The sequence below is a fragment of the Corvus hawaiiensis genome, chromosome 6 (assembly GCF_020740725.1).
Source record: "Corvus hawaiiensis isolate bCorHaw1 chromosome 6, bCorHaw1.pri.cur, whole genome shotgun sequence".
In the NCBI taxonomy this organism is placed as follows: domain Eukaryota; kingdom Metazoa; phylum Chordata; class Aves; order Passeriformes; family Corvidae; genus Corvus; species Corvus hawaiiensis.
This window is the reverse complement of record NC_063218.1, coordinates 35,007,095-35,032,846: the sequence shown is the minus strand read 5'-3', so window position 1 is coordinate 35,032,846 and position 25,752 is coordinate 35,007,095. Positions and strand designations below refer to the sequence as shown.

The 25,752-nt window shown below is 43.0% G+C and overlaps 1 protein-coding gene across 7 annotated transcripts in view; it reads right to left on the bottom strand.

The window, feature by feature from the left end:
* SUSD6 (sushi domain containing 6) overlaps positions 1-25,752 on the bottom strand; it is a 92,911-nt gene that overhangs the window by 14,427 nt on the left and 52,732 nt on the right. The gene's annotated exons all lie outside the window — the stretch shown is intronic.

The window sequence follows — 25,752 nt, the reverse complement described above, 5'->3', positions numbered from 1 at the left end:
AACAGCGTATCTAGAAAAGCACTCAAAATAAACATGAGATATCCCTATCTTCCAGTTACTTGTCCCTGCTACAGAAACCTTCATTTTCAACTTGGATAATTCATGTATGCATCACCTCAGTATAGCTGAGGGAACTGCAAAAGCAATTACTAATTTCTGGCAAGGACCTTCCAGACTCTAGGGGAGTAACACTCCCTCTCTACTCCTACCTTCAATCTGGGTCTTGCCACAGCTAAATGGGTGGTTTGAAATACCAATTCCGTCTGAAGCCTTCTGCAGATGCTGTGCATTTTCAGGTTAACACCATGCTGAATACAACAGAGCCAGATTCACAGTTCTTTTCCAGTTAGTGCCCTGAATGGGCCTGTAGCAATAGTGGGGTTTTTATCAGTTGCTATTTGCATGCAAATTCATACACAGGGCTTCATCTTTTTTTACACAATGCTTTTTCACAATAAAAACTTGACAGCCTGATGCAGTCAGCAGCCTAGAAGAGCAAGCCAGGGAGCAGCAAGAATGCTCTCTTCAGCTTCTGTAGGGTCTGGCAATTCTAGCAGAGTGTTGCCTGCAGATCCCACTCAGGGGTGATACTGAACATGGGTTTGGCTTTAGCAAATGCATTCAGTTGCTTCCTAACAAGAGCTCTGGCCATATTTGCTAATGAGAGAAGAGACATTGTTTTCTCTCAGTGCAGAATTTCAGTTCTTGCCAGCAGGGTGCTACTCAACCTCTCCGCTAATCTCCTGGTTGTTCAGTAAGCCAATAAGGAAAGAATTTACTTCTCCCTTTGCCCAGTACTTGGATATACTCCCAGCCTCTGTCACCAGTACTCAGAGAAGCATGAATGTAATCCAGCCAGATATTAGCGTCAGTACTGTCCTTAGCCACAGCAGCAGGGTAGTCAGCCACAGCACTGAGCTGACTTAGCAGCTGCTTGAGCAACTAGAGGAACACATCAGCCTCCCAGTGCTGCAGACAGACTCCAGTGCCCCAGGTTACACTTAAGAGAACACACTGCAAGTAACTTTAATTAAATTTGTTTGGTTTGGGTCTTTTTTGGTTTTGTTTTGGTATGTTTGTTTGGGTTTGGGTGGGGTTTTTTTGTTTTTCAGCATAGCTTTTCCTTGAAGAGAAGACATTGTCTCAAACACTTCCACATTTGTTAAGGTAGGACAGATCCTTACCTAGCATATGATGAACTCAAATTCCACTATGCACCTACTGAGAGGAAAAAACCTGAAAAGTAGCACCAAAACCAAAGGAACACATGCAACTGGCATTTGTGCCATTTTCAACACCAAGCACTTATTTTGTAAACCCTTTGGAACTATCAGACAGGAAATTCACTGTCCAAGTTAGCTGCTTTTCTCATGACAACTTTATCCCCTATGCTCTGACGAGTCTAGGCTAAAGGTGGTTTCCTGCCTTGAGAAGAAAAAAGATTAAAAAATATATAGACACCTATTTTATTCAAAGAACATAGAGCTACTTGTCACGTCCTTCTAACCCAAATCTCCTGCTGTGTCATTCTCTGGGGGAGCAGAGGGAAAACAGGGTGACTGCAGAACAAAAAAATTCCACAAGCTTCTTTTTCAGTCAGGAATTTTTCTTCTTACACCAGGGCGTTCAGTCACACACAAGATTTCCTTCTGCCTGAGACAGGACTGGTGTTTGGCTCCAGGAGTTTTCTGCAGAGAGGGAGATGATGGAGGAAGATGACTAGCCAGCCTCACTTTCAGTGTGAAATCCAGAGAGGCAAGATCCTTGTTTTTCTTCTCTTCCCCTGTACACACAAACCAGCCTATAAACAGCAGAAGCCTCTTTTGGCAGCCCCTCCCTCACCAGCAGTTTAGTTTTAGTAAGAAGCAAGTCTGTTACCATTTCATACCCCTTTCAGACTAGATAGGTCAAGTAAACAGCGTCTTTTACCAAAGAAAGAAACACTTCCGAGGCAGTTGGTCTGGAGAGAAAAAACACCTTGATAAGCTTTGATCAACAGCCCTGCTGCTCCCCACCCACACCTTCCTTCCTGTTGAGAAAGCAATGACAAGGGGATGTGCTTTAGTGGCAGATAGAAAAGCAGTCACCTCCACCCACATTTTCCAGCAAGAGTGCCAGCTCCATTTCTGAGTGCTAAATACCTTCAGGTTTCCGACTAACCATGTTTGCCTGGATGCATTCAAAAGCTTTCAGCACAGCAGCTTCCCACTACGCACCCTCTGCTCCTGCATTGTCCTTCCCAGGCAGAGAGCCTGGATTAATATTAGGCTAGGAAGTGGTTCATCAAGCATTTCAGGGACAAATGTCACTGCTTGTAACAGCAGGTTTGTGCTGAACACAAAGAGCCACACGCTTTAGACCCGGGTTTCTCTTGGCAGGCTGGCTCCAAGAAGCACAAGGACCTGATCTGGGAATAATATTTGAGATTTTGCCCTTTTCCACCATCTTCAGAGCATTTTTTAGCCCACACAATGAAATTCCAACACAAATGTGTGCTGCAGTCATTAAAAAGCCTTTTCCCTAGAGGACAAGTGGATCCCTCCTGGTGGAGGTGAAGCATGCTTTGCTCCCCTTTCAGGTAGCTCAAGGTATTATTGGGGTTTTTTTGCTTACTGCCCACCAGTGGACTAACCTGTGTGCTTTAACTGTACAAACACAGTAGCTGCAGACAGATCATGTGAGAAGGGACCCAGACTGAAGCCATCCTCTGCCAGCTGGCAACAGTTGACAACTAGGTGTGTTTCTAGCCGGAGACAGGATTCACTCCATAAAATAGAGATTACCAGATGCCCAGGTTTTCCACTGGTCTGTAATTTCTGGGGTGGAGATGAGGATTGGAAGCAGGAGAACAGATTTTGAATCTGCTCCTTTTCGGCATTCTGGCTTTCTCTAGCACATGAGCAGATGGGCCATTTCCCAAAGGGACAAACCCGATACAGCAGCTGCTGCTGGGGCCCAGTCACAACAGCTGAGGCTAAAGGACCTCTTTATATTTAACTTACAGGAGGCAGAAGTCAATAAAAGGCCTCCATTGTGAGTGCACACACTTCTTACTGACCCTGCCCCTAAAATATTTTAAGCCTTCCTAAAAACACACTGCAAAACATAACCCTCTTTTGGGTTCTGTGTATTAAGCAGAGGCCAAAGTCCACTGAAAAATAAGCTCTCTGTCTTTACTGGCTCCAGATGCTGCTTATTCTGAATTCAAAGACAGAAGACCAAACTGAGCAGGACGGGAGTCTTCACAGGGAAATTACAGTTTCCCCAGCAAGGGCATACTCTGAAGAGGAGGCTTATTATTTTTTAATGTCATAATGTGGGTAAATGAGAAGAACCAAAGCAAAGAGATTTGTATATATAATCATATCGCTGTGCAGTTATATAATTAGACACAAACACTTAAAATGTGTACAGTACCAGGCACCCCTCACAGCCATCCCATACACACTAAAGCTGCATTTTTTTTCTTTTTCCTTCTTTTTTTTTTTCCCCCTTAGGGCAGGGGAAAAAAAAGCAAGAAAGAAAAGACTCTAATTGCAGCCTTCCACCAATGCAGTCGCCATCTGGTAACTCAAGAGACACATAGAGACGAATTATCTTAATTAACATGTTACAACAGTATTTAAAAAAACTCTATGCTTATTAACACTCAGCTGTGATTAGCCAACCATGGAGGAAGCCTGCTAGTGCAACATTAATTATGGGTCTTGTCTGCCTTTCTATTAGAAATATGATTTTTTTTTTTCCCCCAGTAGTTTATCTATCTCTTAAAAAGAAAACCATTAGCATCAAAGCTTAGTCTAAAATGCAAATTATATTTATGTTCTGCCAGAGTCAAAATGTTTGGGCTATAGGAAGCTGCCACTGGTGCTTCTACAGTGCTACAGATTGTCTGGATATAAAACATACTTCTCTCTGCCCTTTAAAAGGCTTGCTTCAGGTAAAGAATTCCCAGTATCACTGATATTTTAGCAGAAAAATAAACGTTACACCTTCCAAGTTCCTTTCTCCCTCCAAAACAGGACAGCCTTTGCTGTATGCTATGTTAGACCTATTCCAGGTCTAACAAAAAACGCATCTGTGAAAGGAAGATTTCTGTGATGGAAAGCAGCAACCAAACACAACTGCACTCCAGCAGCACATCTGCCTCCCTAGAAGAGTGCTACTCACTGTGACAACTGTATTATTTTCCCTGTAATAGGCCCACCTGTAACATGCTTCCCTCAGATACATTCCCAAGTGATTCAGCCTGACAGGTTCCGAGACTAACACTGCCAAGTTTTTCAGAGTTGGCTCTGCCTTATGTTTGCACAGGGCTGGCTGCAGCAGGGCTCTCATCTGTGCCGGGCATTCTGGACATCAGGATAACACCACATCATAAGACAAAAGCCTGGTGCTTCTAAACAAAGCCAGGATGATAAATTAATTCCGGAAACATTAACAAGGAGGAGGAAGCAAACTGGGAACAACTGCAGAAGTACTTTTAAGATCTTCTGATAAAGTAATCTTATTGCTGCACACACACACAAATAAATTAAAGCTATTGGTGATGTATGTGGAAGCTCATGAAGCTTACTCATGTCCTGTAAAGACGAAGACCAGCTGACCAATACTTTACAGCATCCCATACTGCCAGGACAGTGTAAACAATTTGCATCTGGGCTGCAGTTAGAGTCAGCAGTACAGTGGAGGCAAAAAAGCTAATTTAATACAGAAACCTGCTCCCACCCATGGGCACAATACAGATTTACAAGTGGCCCACATTTCATTTGCTTTTGTTTTCTAAGGCTGCTTCCAGCTGTTGGGGTCTCCTCCCCCTGCCATGTAGCCCTGGCAGAGGGGCCCTGGGACAGACACGGGATTTCCCTGCCCCTGCTCAGCCTCGTTCCCCATCGGTTGTTTTGTGTTCCCCTGTGTGGGCAGGGACCCTCGGGTCCCGTGATTGAGCAGTTCCTCGGCAGAGCCCCGGCCCTGCGGCTGGAGAAATAAACATCTCTGAAACATCTACCAAGAATCCGTCCATATATATTTCCTTTCCACGGGCCTCGTTGATTGATACACGTGTTGCAGTATCCCCACTGTAACATCCAGCCTCCCTGTGCCTTCTTCCAGCCACCCTATAATTACTTCCACATGTTCCAAGAAGGAAATTAAGCAAGTGCTGTAACAACACTTCGTATAATCAGCAGGGTTCCAGATTCAGCTTTTGAACCCAAACCCCAGTAGCCTTGTGGGCTCATGTGAGTGGGTTCCTCCCCCTTCAAAAGTTTGATTAAGAAGGTCTCCCTAAGAAAGTTGCATATGGGTTTTTGTTTGAAATTCTGATGATTAAGAACTATAAAGCCAAAAGTGTTTGTCACACAGGGCAGAGGCAGCTAACACTCATCACAGGCATCTCTTTTTCTCATTGACAGCTCTTCCAGTTCTAAATTTCATTTTATATTGCAACAAAGAGCAGATTATTTAAAAAATAATAAGAATTGTCAAAATAATTTGATGGTCTTACAAAAAAGAAACAGACAGCTGTGCAGGAACTTACTTCATACAGCTTTGATTTGTCATCTTGTCCCTGCTTACCTGTTTCTCAAAACTTATAAAACTAAAAATTGGTCTCAGTTCAGGGGTAACCTGCACATATATCCCATTGTTTCCTTGTCTGTTCCTAAATGGCTTTTCAGTTTGGGTATAGCAATACCCTGAGGTGGTTTTTTAGGATAAAAGCCTGATACCCACTATGGGGCTCTGGTGTCATGAAAACCATCTCACACTTCAGCAAGAACAATGAGACAGCGTAGGGAAAAGCATAACCATGCTGTTCAGCATATGATGTTCATGCTGATTTTGGACACCAGGTTTTGACCTGACTGAAATGGATACAGTCCCTCTATTGACACTAGGTGAGAACACCAGGGAAACATACCATAACAGCACAGCAGAGCAAAACTTGTCTCTACCAGCAAGTGACAGGAGGCCTTCAATTTAGCAGTGCCTCAGGAGGCTTAACTTGCTTTTGGATTTCCATATGACTACAAAACTTCCACTCCTGAAACTTCAGCCTAGTACAGCAATCAGGTTTCTTTTTCCAGTAAGGCCTTAGAAGTTCTTGCTCTGAGAGTTTCCCAAAATACGATCCTGTTGTGGAGTCCAGCATGGCCACTCAAGCTCAGGATGACACGTATCACTTGCCTGGTAACACCAACAGCAGTAGGAGTCCATTGCTCCCCTTCCACCATGAGGTGGAACTCAGGCAGACACCACCAACCACCACAACAACTGGCTTCTCCTTACCCTAGAGGCCAGTTCATGCCCACCTTGTAATCCCAGTTCTGCTATGGTTTACTCTGAGACTTGACAAAGATCATTGCACAGTCATGAGTCTGTTCATGAGGCAGTCCTAAAGTCCAAGGGGACATGGGAATCTCTGAAGTAATAATTTTTGAGTTTAGATACACTAGCCAAGTCACTTTAAAGCTCTGCCCTGGTAGGCCTCCTTTGTTCACTAATGAACCTTTTGCAGCTGATTCATTTTTCATCCTTGCAGCAGCAGCAGCTGTTGCTTCTGACTCAGCCTATCCAAAAAGTACTAATTTGGAAGTTTGGCCAAGGCTGATCTAGTAATGACTTGCGCACAGGAGAGCACTGTGTGCTAAATGTAGTTCCACCTTCATCTGTGTGGAAATCAAACCGGGAAGCTCAGAGTTCTGGGTTACTGAAGTTTTCCTATGCAATTCATCTACTGACAGCTTTGCTAGGGGAAGGTGGGTAAGGATAGCGATCCTGAAACCTCAATCTGATACATCAACACACAGAGGAGAGTACTTTTTCATTCTGCCATACTTCTCTTCTGGCTTTTGGCTCTGCTCAGGACCACTGAACATAACAGAATGTAGTATCTGGGCAGATCTGTTTATCTTTTAAGAATGACTCATCTGTATCACAGGACTTGTGAAAACAAGCACTCCGATAATTTACCACTGACTGGGCAGAACTGCAAAGACTTATTATCGTCCTTGTCTCGCTGGAAAGCCTCTCTTAAGCACACGTCGTATTTTCACTCTAGATGTGGTTAGGTTAGCCATACGTATTAAGTCATCCTTCCTACCAGCTTCAGAAAAGCTCAGCATCAACAAACCACTTCTTTACAGAGTCTAGCAGGACAGAATAAAGAAAAACCCCAGACCCACTTGAACACTCCTCAAGTCATCCTGTTCAAAGTGGGAGGCATGTCAGACTACACAATGACAGAAGTACTGCACATGGCAAATCTGCCTTTCCCAGAGATCCCAGTCCTACAGACTCCCACTTTTACAAGTTCAGTCAGTCTGAGCTTCACTTTTTTGAATGCATCAGCTGATACAGACTCAATCCAAACTCTAATAATTCAAAAGCTCTAAGATAGAGTGAAGCTGAAGAACTCATCTTCAAAGAAAAGTAAGAAGTTTCTTCTACTGAAACAAGCTAGCTGTGACCTGTCTAAACTGCCTAACACTAACAGTGTTTGGGGCATTTTAAGAGCTAGGGAGGTGATAGTAGGAAAGGTGGTGTCAGGCCTTGTATAACCTGCACTGAAACTTAACACCTACTCAGTATGTAATCTCTATTTACTGGCAATACATGTAATTAGAGAGTATTTTTTGGCAAGAAGGGAGGAAACCCAGTGAAGCTATCAGTAAGCTTGCTTTGTGACTGGAGCATGACTAGCAAGAGACATCAAGGTCTGGTGGGACGCTGCTGCTACTTTGATTTACCAGTCACAGAAGACATGATCAGCTCTGGCAGAACAGGCAAAGTCCCACACATTCCACCCACTCAGAGTTTGCTGGGGATCAAATGGTATACGGAAAGAAAATGGCAACGTAGTATTATGCATACAAATGCAGCGTATAGAAAATTCAGATTTTCAGCCACTTTCTTTGAGAAGACTGTCTTGCTATACAGATGTACTTATTTCCAAGTGTTTGTTTTTTTCATCGCCATTTGCCCTACCAACAGCTCTAAGCAAATCAATGGATATGAAACAGCAATTGTCAAAAGCATACCTAGCAAATGTGAATTCTTCCTTTCTGTCTTTGTAGCTCCATATCCCCAACACCCACAGGGTAAACATAGCTGAACAGAAACAAGCCAGGATTGGGAAACTGTTCAAAAAACAAGCTCCTTCCACAGCTGGCAAAAAAAGTGTTCAGAGAAGATGTGTAAAAGGAGTTCTCACCCTTTGAAATACTATTTGTCCTTTGACACTTTCACTATAGCCACTGGAATCAAAGCCCAGGCATGTCAAAATATCGAGCTAAAAAGCATGTAATAAAAAAAAAAAAGGTCAGAAGTAGCAACTGCCAAGACAGAACTCATTTGTAGCCCTTGATGCCTGATAAAAACATAGGAAAAGATGTAATACCATTCTGCCCATTTGACATAAAAAGAAATTATAAAACATACAACCCACAACCCTACAGCATGACCATTTTCAAAACAAAATCTTCAGGAAAGAAATCAGGTCTCCTCAAGGACTACTAAATTTCAATCTTGTTTCTCTGCAATTCACTGCTTTTAAGCAGTAAGAAATACAAGACTGTATATATTCTTTGCTTCTTGTTTATATTCCCTGGTAACCTAGAGAGGTTCTTTGTTCTGTAACAATTAAAAAGCCAAGTTAAAGCCACAAACCAAAACAAAGATTCTCACAATGCTTTACTATGGGGTTGCTTTTCATAGAAAGGTTTGGGTTGAAAGAGACCTTAAAGATCACCTAGTTCCAAACCCCCCGCCATGGGCAGGGACACTTTCCACTAGACCAGGTTGCTCAGAGCTCCATCCAACCTGGCCTTGAATGCTTCCAGGGATGGAGAATCCACAGCTTCTCTGGGCAACCTGTTCCAGTGCCTCACAGTAAAGAATTTCTTCCTAATATCTAGTCTAAATCTACTTTCTTCCAGTTTAAAGCCATCCCCCTTGTCCTATCATTACATGGCCTTGTAAAAAGTCCCTCTCCAGATTTCTTGTAGTCCCTTTTAGATACCATAAGGCTGCAATGAGGTTTCCTCAGAGCCTTCTCTTCTCCAGGTGAAACTGATACCTTAAGTTTTAACTTCCATATTTTCCATATCCTGTACTGCCTAGTGTGTAACTCTGAAGTTTCTTGTAGCCTGTTAACTTCTGCTCTCTCATGCTAGGTAGACATAACAAAGCCTCTCCAGGCTTTGTCTTCAAGGACACCCAGATGTTCCTAGGCCCAAAAAGTATAAACCAAAAGCCTTTGAGAGGGGGGCAAGCTGAGGGGAAATTACATCATTAACTGAAGCTTTAATTGCAGAATTAACACTGATACACAAATGAACCAAACCTATAAAAGTGTGAAGAACTCATGACCTGTCATCCGTCTTGGGGTCCATCTTGGCATTAGCCTCTGTCTCCCCAGGGTGTACCTTTGAAGGCCCTTCAAATAAATACCTACCTTTATTCCCTTATTCTTGTCTAGTCTCTGTTTTAGGTGGCCTCTTCAGGCATCAAAACAACTCCACCTCTCAGCCTGTCTTACAGGAGAGGTGCTCCAGCCCTCTGACCATCTTCTGAGTGTCCTCTGGACCCTCCCGAGCAGGTCCATGTCCTTCTCATGTTAGAGACTGTAGAGCTGGATGTAGTATTCAGAAGAGTGGAGCAGAGGGGCAGAATCACCTCCCCTGAACTGCTGGCCATGCTGCTTTTGATGGAGCTCATGCACAAGAGACCCATGCCTAGAGAGATGCTCCACTAACAGCCATGCTGAGGTTTTGCCTCCTTGCCTCAGCCTCCCCCTCCAGAGAGCTTTCCTGTCTGCCTTTGTGAGTATATGGTTTCAGTTAGTTTGGAGCATCTGATGTGATGATTTAAGGGTTCTTGTCAGCAATGTAATTAATTTCAACAACAAAGATTTACAAGTTATTTTGACTGCTTTAATATTCATGTGTTCATTTTCTATACCAAAAAAGCCAACCCAGATGAAGGATGTCATGGTTCACTAGTTCTTCCACACAGGTCTCTCTGGCCAGGAATTTACTTCAACCTTTATTGCCACAAACAGGGACTATCACATGGCTGAGGATGCAAATGCTGCATTACCATCTTGCAGTGCTACCCTGTCTTCTTCTGCTTCTTGCATGCCGGCTGTTTTTTTAAATATCATTTGTGATATTTCATTGAATTTCATTTTTTGTTCTGAGGCACTTATTTGCTCAGCACTCTCAAGTGGCTTCCTTCAGCCACATCTTATCTATACAGCATCACCAGTCATGTCAGTTCTTGCTGAACCAGCAGGAGTATTTCTCAGGGCAATGTACATTTAACAGCATAACAGTGTAAAAATGCTGAACTGAGTTTTGGTTACATAAAGCACCAAGAATCACACCTCAGTGACCACATTTTACCTGGATTATTCTTGACTTCAACAGGCCAAGTCTGATTGATACTATTATAATTTCCTGTCAGCCAGACCTTGAGGTCTAGGACAGTGTCTTATTGAAAAGAAGAGACCGTTGCAGGCCAGGTTCTTCCAGACAATTCAGTTGATTTGCAGATGCTGTTCCAAACCCTGTTTCCTTGAATACCACAAGAACCAAAACAACATGAGACCATTTTCCTTGTTGTCCTATGTAATTCCAGACAGCATTTACAACATCAAGTTGGAGAAATTTTAAGTCCCTCCTGAGCTTCTTACAGTTTTTTCTCCTCCTTTCCAAAATCTTACTGTTCCTCCTCACAGCCATCTTCCACCAAACATGCATGAGAAAATTCCTGCTCAGCTCCAGCATTCCCTCACATCAGACAATAATTTTAACTCCTGCTTCAACCACCTAGCTCCATAAAAGAGATAACAGTGTGGTTAGCTGGGGTTTGCAAGGTGTGTTTTATTTTTCTTTGGGTTGGGTACTTGAAGTCATAGGATTTGGGGGGAGGGTTTTAAGCATTTAACTGCAAGGAGAGTTTTTGCATGTTTCATCAATGTTTAATGTTATTACGTCTACTATGTTAGTAGATAATAATAGTACCCACTACATTGCTACATGTTCCTTTTTGTCTAAATTGTCAAATCCAGCAGGACATTTCAAATTTGATTTCAAGAGCTGCAATACCATCTTATCACAGAGAGACGTATCAGAATGAAATGCTGATTTTACGCTGCAAGATGTCATTATAAGAGCTTAATTCTGTGATCCTCTGAAAAAGAGGATGAGGTGGGAGAGCCAGATTATTCAAAAAACCACAAAATAATTACTTAAAGGATTGATTTATTTATAGGTTCACGGTTCCCTAGAGCATAAAATCTGTTCCACTACCTAGGTCAACACAGCACATATATGTACAGACACTGATCTAACAGACAGATTTCACAACCACCACCTGACTCAGGCTTTGGAAGGGAAACAGTAAGCAAGAGCAACCAAGACAGTAGGAGAAGTTATAGCCTGTCAGCTAAAAACAACATAATCTTTCCCAAATCATGCAAGAACAAAGCAGTTTCAAGTTCCTACACAGAAAAGAAAAGCGTATTTCAGATGCTTCCCAGGGAAGAATGCAGTAGAGGAAGCTGTTGCAGCATGCCTGAATGCCACAGGAAGTGCTCTGCTGAGCACAAAAGAGAAAAATTCATGAGCATTCCCATCTTCCTCAGAGCTGGGGCCAGAGCTCAGTGGAATTCTGAGAACACCCTGGAGAGTCCTCACCCTCACACAGCTGGACCCAGATCTGCCTCCCACATTATCACATGAACATTTGTGGTAGGAAGCAAGTATCCAAATCCCAGCTCTTCCCCACTGTCAATGCTCCCATCTAATAGTCCCTTAACCTAGGGGAAAAAAAAACCCAAACAGGGGAGGGCAGAGGTTATGCTCACTCCCTCTAAAGAACCAGTCCCTGAACCTGCTTTACACCTTCCCAGTCCTCACCAGGCTTCTGCCAATCAATCCTGACATCAGGCCCTGGGCACTGACTCAGCCAGCCCCACTTCTGTGAGGAGGCAGCTCACAAGCAGATCATCTCACACTTTCAAGAAAAACACAAGATCTCTCCACATATAGGCGCCACCCCGTATCCTCATGCATGTTCCCAAGGCACTTTTTCAGGGAGCTGAAGAAAGCCCTTCCTGCACAGCACTCCCCAGAGAGAGGGTTCAATTCAGGCTCAGTTAGTTCTGAGGCACCAGACACCCACACAAGGCTGGCAGACAAGGCACAGGGCCTTCAGGAGCCCTGTACCCTTCCAGAAAGGAAGCTGAAGTTTAGGCCAGACGTGCAGGCCGCTGACTTCAGATCACTCTCAGTCACCAGGTCTACATCTGAACACTTCCCATGCTAGTTCAACATTCCTGAACTAAGAAGTCTTTCTTCCTCATTTAAATATTCACTAGTTAATGCAGTTTTTCTTTCTCCCTGCAGCAGATGTTTTAATTTCTCCCATCACACCTTCTGGATTGTACTTCAGTACAGAGGCAATAAACCACCAAGAGTTATGGCCAGATGGAGTTCACCAGCAGACAAAAATGAAGACCCCAGACACAGTGAAAATAAACAGTGCACAGATAGCGTCCCTACAAAAACTGTTTCTGAGCTGTAGAACTTTTGTCTCAGGCTACACCCTAATGTGTCTGCAGCTGCTCGGAGTAGCTCAGTCCATCAGAGGGTTAGGCAAAAATGCCCAGACAGTGCTGATAGGTTTCTCGGTAGTGGAGTGAAAGCTTCCCATGCAACTTTGAGGTTCATTTACTATATGGTTCAACCTCTTTACAATTAGTGAAGTTTCTCACACAAAGGAAATGGAAGATTTGAAGAAATCAAGCTAAAAATAGCAAAACCACTGCCCCCCAGAGAGAGACACACTTGGGAAGTCTCCCAAGTGTGTATGCAGACTCATTGAGAATGCTTAAATAACATCTTATGCCTGAGAACTAGTGGGAAAAACAGCATGAAGGGAAGTCACTTGATGCTGATAAATTAACATCCAGCATGTAAAATACAGTTCCAGTGAAAAACCAGGAGTCCATTTACTAAATCAGTTACTGTTCTGTAACTGATTTCTTTTTCATACCAATACAGAAGATTTCACAGAACAGCACATGCATTTAATCAAGAATAAGTATTACAGGAAAACAATGTAAACAGAAATCTGAGAGCTCCAAACCTGATCACTTGGGCCAATTTTGCTAGGAACACATGGTGTCTTGAACACCTATCATCTAGGAAGCCTACAGACCATCAGCAGGTATTACAAAGTCATTCTGATACTAAAGACAGAAACAGTATCCCCTTTACCCAGACCTTTCCTTTGTTCATTTGTTTCCCCATCTCCTCCACATGATTGGAGAAAATTATATTTGAAGTTTTTAGGGGAAGGAAATAACACAAAACCTTAGTAGTAAGATTAGTAGTAGTAGTCTTAGTAATAAGGCAACAGACACTGCAGAACAATGTTCAGCAGGCAGCAGGGAGCTACCAGGACAAAAGGCAGTATAAAAATGCCACAGACCCGTCTTTCAAACTTCTGGTAATTTTCCTTTCTTCCAATCTCCTCCACCCCCATACAATTTGCTCAGCACACAGGAGTTACTCTTTCTTACCAGAGAAAGAAGAGAGAAGAAGAAAGAAGAAGAGAAAGAGAAAGAACCAGAGAAAGTTCTTACCAGAACTTTCTTCCTCTTGCCAATTATAGTCGAAGACTGTCTGAAGACTGTTGTGCTCAATTTCACAGCGTTCATCATATTAGACAGCCTGCAGCACCATCCTTTATTCTGCCCCTTGTCCACCCCTGCCTTTTCTATTAACTTTTTAGAAAAGGCTACTTTAGCCACACTTAGTATTGAGGATGCTACTCACAAAAACAGCTATATTCTGGCAGCTGACATGGAGAGCAGATGACATGCTCCTTAAGAGACAGCTTACCCTCTACTGAAAGTAGCTCAAGTTTGGGAAAGAAGGGAGAAGTGTTAAAAGTACCTACTTCCCAAATGGACTTCCTCATAAATAATCTGTATCTTTCATCAGGGTATTAATGAAATACTTAATAATCTCATCTAAACATATGAATTCTTGTGTCCTCCCAAATCACTACTTACTGATTGGAATGCTCAACTGGAGTGTGACAACACATCCTCCAGCTAATATCACCTTCCTTCTGTGCATGCACACAAGAGCCTTCTAAAATCTCACAAGGGATATATTAGTACCAATGTAGGAAAAGCCCTTTTCCAAAACCTCTGGATTACATAGATCTTTTCACCAAGGATTCAGGCATTTCCAAGTTACTATTTCTAAAACACATGTTCAAGAATTAGCACTGTCAAGATACAGATTTTCATTCTCTCACCCAACAACAAACCTTAAAATAGATTCTCAGTTCTTAACCTAATGTTGCAATTGTGTAAAGGCTATTTTATGGCTAAACACCATTATACTGTGTCAACTCCCACGAGAAGTCAAAGTGGTTTCCCAAGAAATAGAGTACTTAATGTCTGGAAAACTAGAGTGTTTCTCCAAAGATAGACCCACTTTTCTTCTTTTTTGGTATGCTTTTTTTTTGGTATCTTGCCTGAGGACAAAGAAAACAGAAGTCTCCCCGGCACTGGGAAAAGTCCTGGATTATGACACTGGACCTTTGTCTCCCTCATTTTTCCTCCCAGTCAGTATGGCTTTATCAGAAAGTAGGGTGGAGGTATCTGCGTATATCAAATGCCATGTTCTACTTTCATAGCCCTGCCCTCACAAGCATCCAAACTTAAAGCCGTAAACACAAATCACAGCAACCTAGTTATTGCACATCAAAGCTGTCACTGTCACTCATTCTCAGGGGAGAAGAGACAACCAGACAGATGACATTTACTCTTAGCTCACAGCATAAACAGAAACCAAATCACAGTATCTATTCTACTGCTCTGGTAAGGCATTGATTCCACACTACCCTGCAACAACCACACTGCCAGGCCTAGATTCCAACTGCATCTGTGTTTTCCTCTTAATAGCTGTGCTTTTTGAAGTTATCACTTACTGGTCTTTTTAAACCCCTCATCACAGGGAAAGTCACCCCAGTGTGTAGAACACGCTCCAACAAGAGCATTGCTCTCTTACAGAGGCAGTTTGTGATCATATACCTTTTTATTCAAGGGCACATACCTCTGCCAATTACAGAAATTGCTTTCACTGAAAAGCAAACAAACATTCAAAGCTTTATTTTAACACAATTAGAGCAGTTTGAAAGTAAGAAGCTGTCATCCTGTGGCAGGCAAAACTACATGGGCTATTGTTATGTGTTCCAAAGACCACTGCTTGGAAACTTCTAATCCCAGTCTAGCACATCTACTGGCAACAGATTTCCAGTCTAGACTCTGCAAAAAGCTCCCAGACAAGCAGTTTTTCTGTAACAGTCAATTCTAAGAGGAGGTCATGTGGCTGCAGATAAAAAATTTAGACATATCAAGTGACTTGCTCTCCTCACTAAAAATGGTCAAAAGCAAGGTTCATGGCAATGGGAACTTAACATGGAAATCCTCCTGAGCAACAAGGCCGTAGTGAGTTTCTGCCTAGAAGTGCAAAGTGCCTGCATAGACAGGGCTATACTGCAGTCAAGGGGATCTCCAGGGCTGCAGTGGCCGAGAGGAACAGCGAGGATGGTTTTGCAATAGGTGCAGATAGTATTGTCTGGGGATACATACACACCAAGAGGAAAAGGCATATGGTACTACACTGCCTTCCTGAAACAACTCAGAACAGACTGCCACCACTGCAAATTGTTTAAGGAAATGGATTTAAGCCTTCTTTCAAATGCTTCCTCACTCTGCTTATGGTCAAGTAACCTTTGGAGAAAGCCAGCTTCTGTTCATGGATTTCCAAATATTACTCAGTTGCTCAGAGTAATCTCATGTTACTCAGTTGTCATGGGCATTTTGCAGCTCTACTTCAGTAATATATTGCCTACAAATTTAAGCAGCAGAACACTAAATTACTCTTTCAGATTGTTAAACACACTGGGCAGAGTTTTCAGCAGCATTTGCATGATTTGAGACATCCTCTCCTAATTGATTACCAGCAGGACATGAGCCCTTTGGAAAATTTCATTTGATGGTAATGTACCTGACATCAGAGCCATCCCACCAGGTATCTTCCTAACTTAAAGAAGATGCAATGCTGTTTTTCTTTGCTATTCACTTGCTTAGCTGCCATATCATTTTAAAAAGACCTGTTCAAGCTGACAAAAGAACAAACAATTTAGTGGAATCTAAACTATCCCATCAAGAAATGAGAAATTTCTGACACATGCTTTATTTATTGTACTAAGACCCTTTCCTGGCACTCTGCCCCATCTCTTTCCTCCCACCTCATGCACTCTTGCTGCTTGTTACACAGAATCCCATTACTCCATACAGCCATTTCCTTTCCATATTTGTCTCTATTTTTTGCTGACAGAACAAAAGAAAAATCAGTATCTCACTTGCTTCCCTGCATTTAGAATTGGATCATATATTGCCCTGGTTTCTCCCCTCTCAATACATCAGAGGCAAATTAATTCAGTTCTCAACATCTGACACAAAGCACTTGCAATGAGGGATATAGCGGTTAAGGTCTCATGTCTTCAATTATTTTTACTGAATTGCCTCTTCTTTTAAAATTTGCAGTCTTGTAAGAAGTACATTTGAAAAAAGCCACAAGTTTGCTACTAGCTATTTCCAAGTAATTAAATTCATTAATCCAAATGGGGAGCAAGGGAAATAAAACTACTTTCTCCTTCATGCTTTTTCCCCTCCTCTTACTCCATAATAATTATAAATGCTCTTAACTCACTAAATATTATGACCAGTGCTTATTAATTCTGGTTTTTGCTGTCCTTATCTTTCTTTTGCAAGCCGTAAAACAGTAATTGCCCTGAAATTGGAAAGAATAATAGGGTTTCCCCCACAGTAAACCTAAAACTTCATCAGCCTCTCAGAAACTAGGCTGTTTGTTGCTTCTTGCATTCTTTAGTTCTTAGGTTTTTAGCTCACAGTATTCAGATCTACAGTTTTACTTTTTCTGCAGCCTACTTCCACCATGATACTGAATATTTCATTTCTATCATCACTACCAGAAAAGGAATTTCAAAAAGAAGATGCAGAAGCTCACACATCCCAAGACCAGACACACGTAGATGCACAGGACCTAAACTGAACTGCAAGTTCAAAAGCCTGTACAACTAGAGCTGGTTGTAACTTCCCAAGGAGACAGCTGGTATGTTTGCATGGCTGTGTGTGCTGGTGCATCTGCAGAAACAGGAAAAAGGAGAGGACAAGACACAATGACTGCAGCTTTCTGTCCAGCACAGGGCACCCAGAAGCTCCACCTTCCCTCTGTGCAGGTTCAATTGAACACCTAATGTTTAAGACACTCCATCCTTGTTGAAGTTTATAGACAGAAGTGCCCTCCACAGAAATAAGCAGATTAGGGCATGCCTGGAGATGGGCAGAGCTCAAAATACACTGAATAAGCATACACACACATTGTCAGCAGCCACCACACTACTGGAAGGCCTTCCACAGTTCCTGTTTTCACACAGATAAGTTAAATGCCTCCTTTTCTCAGCACACCAAATACTCCTCCCTGGTGCCCCAAGGGACAGCTTATCTATGCCTCAGGCCTGCCATCTCCCTCAGGAAGCTGTGCAGGAGCCATGAATCACCAGAGAAGGCCCTGTTCCCAGCAGCACCCAGAGCAAGGGACACCCATGACACATCAGCACTGCTTTGCAGAGCCACTTGGTGAACTATGTCCTGTGTGAGCATGCAAGAGAAGTCCTTAGGGGCACACAAAAAGATTAAGGCCTGTGAACACTTCAACCTACATATATAATAATGTCTCTTCAAAACACACCTTTCCCTGCCTATTCAACAGTGCAATACACACAGCACTAGCAGGACTGCTCCAGACAAGGCTCCAGGCAACCACCAGCATGTCCTGCTCCATGCCCTCCAACTGTAGTCAGTCAAGGCAAGGGGCTCCTTTTTAGGACACTGTGGGCCAGCTAATAATTTTAAGGCCCACAAACCTCCAAATGGTTGGAGAGATTGCACAAAGTAGTCTTGCCTCTCTCTGGCAGGCAAAGAAGGCATTTTCCTTTGCTCTCTTCCCCAGGGACCAGTCAACCAAACTGCCTGGCCTGACCTGTCATTTCTATAGCTTATGGAACTGGAGAGAAAGTAGTAACCACAGGGATTTTCCAGGGGCAAATTTAGAGTCCAGCATATTTAGAGCCTTAATGCAAGTTTCCAGCACAAGTAACATCAGAAAGGGAAAGTGAACTTAGTGAAAAACAATTAACTGAATATTGTTCGGAGGGGAGGGTAATGCAACAGAATTGCAAGAGTCAGGAGTCAAGTTTCACAAAATAATTTTTGTTACTAAACAAGACCTTATAAAAATACAATCACTTCCCAAGGAACCACCCTGAAATCCTGTGCCTGGGCACAGAAAGGTTTTTTCATACCACAGGATGAGTGGAAGGCAGACAATGAATATGATGCATGTGCTGCCCATTTCCTTTGGCTGAAATACACAAGAAAAACTAGTATAACATAACTTCTTCCTGTAAGCATGACTACAGGATAGTTCTCTAGCATACAGCTGTGATCACAACACAGACCCTTTAACTTTTCCATCAGGAAGTTCTCAGGCAGTCACTCCAAATCAGCAAGAAAAAATGTTATCAGAAACAACTTCACATCTGCCAGCCCACATTTAGGCCAATAAACAACCACTTTCCTTGCAACAACAACCCACTTTTAACATGGCATGGACACCTTCATCAACCCATCAGGATCCACGGGGGAAGGAGGGGGAAAAATTGACAGAGGTAACCAGAAAGCAGCTTTTCAAGTAAGAGCCAAAATACTCTCCCCTCAGAACCCGGGGGTTGTGGTAATCCCCTTTTTGAAATGCTAATGTCATTACAACCACAGCACCAGAAGACAAGCATGGGGCCTGAGTGACAGAGGCTCTGCTGTGCCCTTACACAGATGATTTAAACTGAGCCTTTTGTAACTCTCCTCCCCAAAGCTCCCTGCCCGGCATCATGCTTGACAGGAGCTGCAGCTGCCATCCGACCCTCCCGAGGAGCAGGGGTGCAAAGATCAAGCTGATGAATTCATACGCGAGGGCCGGGGGGCACAGCAGCCGTGCGCTGCAGCCTTGTGATCTCTGAACACACATGCCAGGACAAAGATGGGCTCGGGGAAGACTTGAAACAAGACAAAGCAAAAGGTCCCCAACTGCACTCCTGCTACTGCTAAACAATTGCACAACAATAAAAATCATTACAGCTGGTCATTAAACGGCACAGCACATGTAAGTGTAGGAGAGCATGGCTCAAAGAAACTAATCAAGATAAATACATCTATCCTTACCACCCGGGGAACCAGCTTGGCCTTGGGAAGAAATTCCTACCATGGAAAAAGCTACTCCAAGGGGGCAGAGCATAGTTAACTTCCCTGGCAAAAGCAACTGGACCTATTTGCTGTGATGAGATTGGAGACCACACCAGGCACCATGAGTTTCATCTTGCTATCACATGATATTTAACAATTGACAGATGGTTACCAGAGGGCTTTCTAGTTTTGTTTTCAATTCAGTTTTCATTGCCTCTGATATCAGTTAGGGAAAACCAACTTCAAGTGATGATTCCGTTGTAAATACTACAGGATTTACTACAAACGTGTTTCCTGCAACTTACCATTTCCTACCATCTCCCAGAGAAGCTCCCACTATAGGAAAAAAGAGATCATCACCACAATGCCTGAGAAGTAAATCCAGCTAAGTCTCACACCAAGTGAAATACAGCTTAACTGGAAAAGCAAACTACAGACCCGAACATTTGCCGTTCACAAACACTGCTGCATTTACAGCAATTCCCACTTCACCATGACAGTGGGTAAAGCTACCCTAACCCCACAGTCAAAGCTGGTCAAAGCTGGTGATTATCCCTCTCTACTCTTCACTGGTATGGCCTCACCTCGAGTCCTGTATGCAGTTTTGGGCAGCACAATATAAAAAAGGCATTAAGCTATTAGAGAGTGTCCAAAGGAGGGCCATGAGGATGGTGAAGGGTCTGGAGGGGAAGCCATGTGAGGAGCAGCTGAGGTCACTTGGTCTGTTCAGCCTGGAGGAGACTGAGGGGAGACCTCATTGTGGTCTTCAGCATCCTCATGAGGGGAAACGGACCTGCAGGCACCAATCTCTTCACTCTTGTGACCAGTGACAGGACTTGAGAAAATGACATGAAGTTGCATCAGGGGTGGTTCAGGTTAGATATCAGGAAAAAGTTTTTCAAGAGGGTGGCTGGGCACTGGAACAGGCTCTCCAGGGTAGTGGTCACAGCACCAAGCCTGACAGAGTTCAAGAAGTATTTGGACATTGCTCTCAGGCACATGGTATGATTCTTGGGGTGTCCTGCCCAGGGCCAGGAGTTGGACTTAATGATCCTGATGGATCCCTTCCAACTCAGAAATAATACATAAGTGCCCCTCATCCCACTCCTGCTTAGATGTCTTAACTCTTACCTATAGAGAAGTATCTTCAATTAATGAGGAGGCCAGCCTCTACAGCCACAGAAAGAAGAAAGGTGACAGACCACTCTGGAAAGAGAGATGTGTTTGGTTTCACTTGTGCACAGTGCATACTGGCAAGCAGCTTTGAAACCCTGGGTTCAGTGGCAGCTTTTTAGAAATAAAACGACAAAAGCTCAGATTCTGCAGGCACCCTTCCCTTGGTGCTACTAACTAACCAAAGTCAGAAGAAAAATTTCCTCCACCTGAAGCAACTAATTAAGTCAAGAGTTCAGTGGATAGAAACAGACTTAATGATAAGATGCTTCCCTGCTGTCAGAGGATGTAGAACAGACATTAATTTTCATCCTCTCAAATCCCTCCATGGCAGCCAATGCAGCCAAGCATGAAATACTCCTAACCTGCCTCAGACAAATGGCCAGAGGTATGCAGTAAAATAGTTATGAATTTGCTCACCTTGACTGTAGTCAGAGAATGAATCTCTTCACAACACCCCTAATTAGCAGCTTATACCAGTCCCTCTTCCTTTTACCAATAGCAAGAATCAAAGATGTTAAAAGCAGCCCTACCTGTGCACCTGATGACAGGCTGTAATGTCCCTTTTCCCCCATGCAGTCATACCACTGCCTGCCCAAGGACTCAACTCCTACATGGGATCAGCTCATGACTGGAAAGACCTGGTTAAAGCGGGACCAAAAATGACCAAGGCAAAACTGACAGGAAAAATATACCAAAAAAAACCACATCAAAACAAAACACAGTTCTCTGGAAGGGTGCTCCAGGCCTGAGGAGTCTCCACAGGTGGAGGAGGCACATGCCAAGAGGCAGTCAGCTCTCCAGGGTGCTAAGAGGAGGCAGAACTTCTCACAGGAGCTATCCTCTTTCAGCACAGCCCCCACACTGCACTTCCAGTGGGTTTTGCCCACAAGAGGCATGGCCTTATGCTAGCAGACAGCGATCTGGTCACCACTGCACACACCTCCTCTCCCCCACAGCACAAGTGCACTAACAGGGCCTGACTGCCAGTCTTGTCATCTGCCTCTATGTGTTTCACTACTGCTCCAGTGACAAAACTTTATGAGGATCCTGTACCAACAGAGAGCTCAGCTCTCCCAACACTGAACATCTCCCCTCAACTGTCCCAAAAGTGAAGTCTAGCTTACTAAATGCCATGGAGGAAACAGTTACCATCAAAGCACGAACTGTCAACTTGAAGATAACATTTAAATATTTGAGAAGTAAATGCAAATAAAGAATTCAAAGTGAGAAGGCTCAAAGGTCAACCCTGCTTTGGGCTAATGGCAGTAACATTTGCAGCAAGACTAGTTTGCTGGGAAAGGCAAAGAACTGGAGGACTAAAACAATAAAATTGTAAAAAACCAAACTTGCCACCTTCGTGGGTTTCACCAAGACGTGCTCTTAAAGGCATACTCATTGCAGCTTGTGATTATGTTCAGATTTTTCAGCTTACATATGAAAAATTAATAATTTCCTCATTTGAGAGAAAAGTGACAGCTGAACCTAAACAGGCAAATGATAAAGCTTTAACCTTTTCTTAGTATCTTACAACCTAAGTCATTTACACCAAAGAAAGTGTTTACAATGAAACCTGAAGGTTGTTCTCCAGGAGCATTCAACTGTTAGTTTTGCTAGGGAAAGCAAAACCAGTGACAGAAGGGAAGTACTAGCTTTAGGATAATACAGAGCATTACAGATACTTTACACACTTTGTCTGTGCAAAAGAGAAGATGTGCTGCAGCACAACTCTTACAGTACGGGTCCTTTTCAAGAAGCACACCAGCAGGCCCAAAACTTGAACTACTGGAGACAGGTTACACAGCAGGGGCATCCCCAGGGCTCTGAGTTTCAAAGATAGCTGCTCTGAAGTTACAAGTGGAATGGGTGCAAGGAAACTCTTAGAAATCCACATTTCTTTCCTCCATGACAGAGATAAATCAGTAGCTGATAAATCAGGGCTTTGTTTGACACATCAGAAGCACATTCCTAAAGGCCTCTGCAGCATCAGGTAAATCTCCTGAAGGTAAGTCTCCAGCATGCTGGTGGTCCAGAATAAAGGCAGCACCAGAAGTCGCTTGCCCACTCTAATATAATTTCATTCCATACATACAGTGACATACAGACCCCACCTGGAAGGCATCATCATCGGCAAGGAGTGTTGACAAGGATCCAGAGTTAGGCAGCTTTAATAGGTTTATCTTCTTTACAAAAAGGGTTCCTCTACAGGGGTGAGACAGCCAAACAAATGCAGGATAGGGGGAAGTGCAAAGCAGCTTTTAACTACTAAAGTGAACACACACTAAGAAAAGCAGAACTTTGAGAAAGTCAGATACTACTCTAAACATGGCAGCAACTTCCACTTGAAATTCCTTCCTACATCATCTTTTACACTAAACTGCTATATGGTCTTTCACAATTTCTCACCCCCCAAATCACCATCCATGATGTTAGAGCACTTACAGACAGGTAGAGTCTTTTTCTCAGGACATAGAAAATGTTCTTTCTAGCCAGAAATGCAGCAGCAGCCTTCAACTTTCTAATTATGAGTCTGCATGTGTCAAAGCTTACCATGTTTTTTCCTTGTCTGTGGGCAGAAAACTCAAGACAACATCCACCAGAGGTGCTTATCTCACTCTACAGCAAGGCAACATTTTTCAAGTAAGACATATTTTTCCCTTTACTGACAAAGTAAAGATGTATCTCAAAAGCAGCAGCAATGGTTTTTTTTCCTGCTCTCGAACAAGAAATATTTTCCCAATTGAATTAAGATGACTGGCTAGACCTAAAATGCTGAGCCCATAGGATGATGTGGGCATCAAAAGATGTTCTTTTGTTACCCTACCGTTCAATTCTTTGGCTTCTGCTCCCACTGAAATGCTTCTTACTATGCCAGGTGGATAAACACATTTATTTTTGCACTCACAGTATTGGACCTATAGAGAAGGAGCAAAGGAGGCATATCCATCCAGCACCAGCCATGTCAAAGTACACAAGCAATAAGGGAGCATCCCCACAACCTCTTGAGATTAGGCAGTCTTCTCAGTACAGGAAATCCAGAAGTTACCATCCCTGTTCCATAATAAAAGGATCACTGTACTAGACTGGGCCAAAAGCTCATTTTATTCTTCAGCAGTTTAGCAACAAGCCCCCTCCAGCCCAATGCATCTAGCCCATCCTGTAACTCATCTATGCAGCCCCACACCTAAGGGGTTACTTCAAATCCCTTTAACAACATCTGGAAGCAGTCCTCTAACTCCAATGCAACACTTTACAGAAGCAGAGCCTGGGAAATTCCTGTTTGCAGGGGAAGATGCCTCCCCAGAGGCTTCAGCTCATTAAAAGGAAAATGTGTTTTTATATGCAGACCAGCACACACAGATAAGCAGGTACAACCTCTTGTGACAATGCTATAATCCTGTTCCAATTACTCTCACAAAGGTACAAACATTTCTGAGCTTGCTGTTCAAATACCTTTAGTATCCTGTCTTCACTCCAGACTATTGGCACCTTGTTACCAGCAGTGTTTTAGCAGTCCTCATCTAGACACAGATCACCAGGTTTAGCAGAGCCTTGTCACATTCAGCCACAAAAGCTGAAGACTCAACAGTCTCCAGTTTCCCGCATTGCCCAACTACTGCTTGTTTCTTCCTTATCACCCCTGCCAGCATGCTGAGGTCATATCCACAGCTTTACACACACCAGCTATTCCAGCAGTATTTGCAGGCTGAAATTTGCCACAGTTCCACAGCAAATGCACTTCCTGCTCTGCCATCCCCACTGCAGAATCACCATCAGCTGGCAGCATGAACAGGAAGCGGTAACTACTTGTGGTACTTCAGTTAAACATGAGGGCCGGAGAAACAATGGCAGACATGGGTTGCACAGATGAAAAACATTCCACATATTCTAAGAAAATAGTGCTTCAGCTGCACTGGGAACCAGTGTAGGATTCAAAAGGGACAGAAGCAGAAAAGGAATTGGGACAAGGCAATAAACAAGCAAACTTTCTTCTATCCCACTGTCAGGACTTTTCCCATAATACTAGGGAAAAACCCAAACTGTTCCCAAATGATTGAATCAAGCAAATAAAAAGGAAAGGACTCAGTGAAAATAGGAATAAAAAGAGAAATCTGTATCTTCAACCTAGTGGGCAGCAGTCCTAAAGGGACACTAGGATGGTGATGAGTCAGAACCTGGACCATAGTTCACAACTAGTTTCTCCTGAAGAACAAATGACATTCAGCACCCCTCCTGCTTTGCTCTACAATGAAACTCCTACCAGTTTCCTTTCTCATTTTCTCATCTTTCTCATTGTAATCCAAGAAGCTACAATGAATTGGACCAGACAACTCTTGAGGTTTTCCCTAAAATAGCTTATTTTCCTGCCAGCAACCATAGCCAAGTATTGAAAGTCCCTTAATACTATGTGTGTGATACCACTCTTCTTGCCAGGAGTAATATTCAGACATTGAATAAAAATAGAGGATCCAGATGATTCCATCAGCACTTCTCTTAACCCCCACTTTCTGAAAACCAACAGTTGGTAGGTGGTAAAATTCCTCTCCCACACCTTTAAATTCTTCTTCATTAAGCCATTCCCCTCAGATTTTGTTCCTGTGGGGGTTTTTTGGTTGGTTTTTTTTTTTTTTTCCAGAGGAGGGGGGAAGTTCAGACAAAACAAATCATATTTCAGAGTTTAACAAAAATGTACAGAAAATGTTATTTTATATATTTAGAAGAGATAAGGAAACCAAATATGCCTCCCAACTCCTTCCAAAGTTGTGTATATCCATAACATGGCCACTGGGAAGACTTTAGACCTTTTCTGAGCACATGAAATAAAAAGCAGGAGTATCCAATGGAATATATCAAGAATCATGCTGAGATGTTCACATTTCTCGATTATAGGAAATGAAAGATTTTTTTTTACCTCAACCTGTCCTCCCTGTCCTCTCAATACTCTGTCAGCCTCTCAAAACTCTCACAAGCAGCATCTCTCTGCATTTAATGAAATATTTATTCTAATTTGTTGTTTTCTTGAGTCATTTGAAGTTAAATGCTGTAGAAGGCACGAGGATCCCTTCAAGCACAGTGAAAGATATGAAGCTGATCTCCCTCTCTCAGAGGGCAGCCATCATTCCTAAATACAAGGATCAAAAACAAAAATGGGGCATAGAGATGAA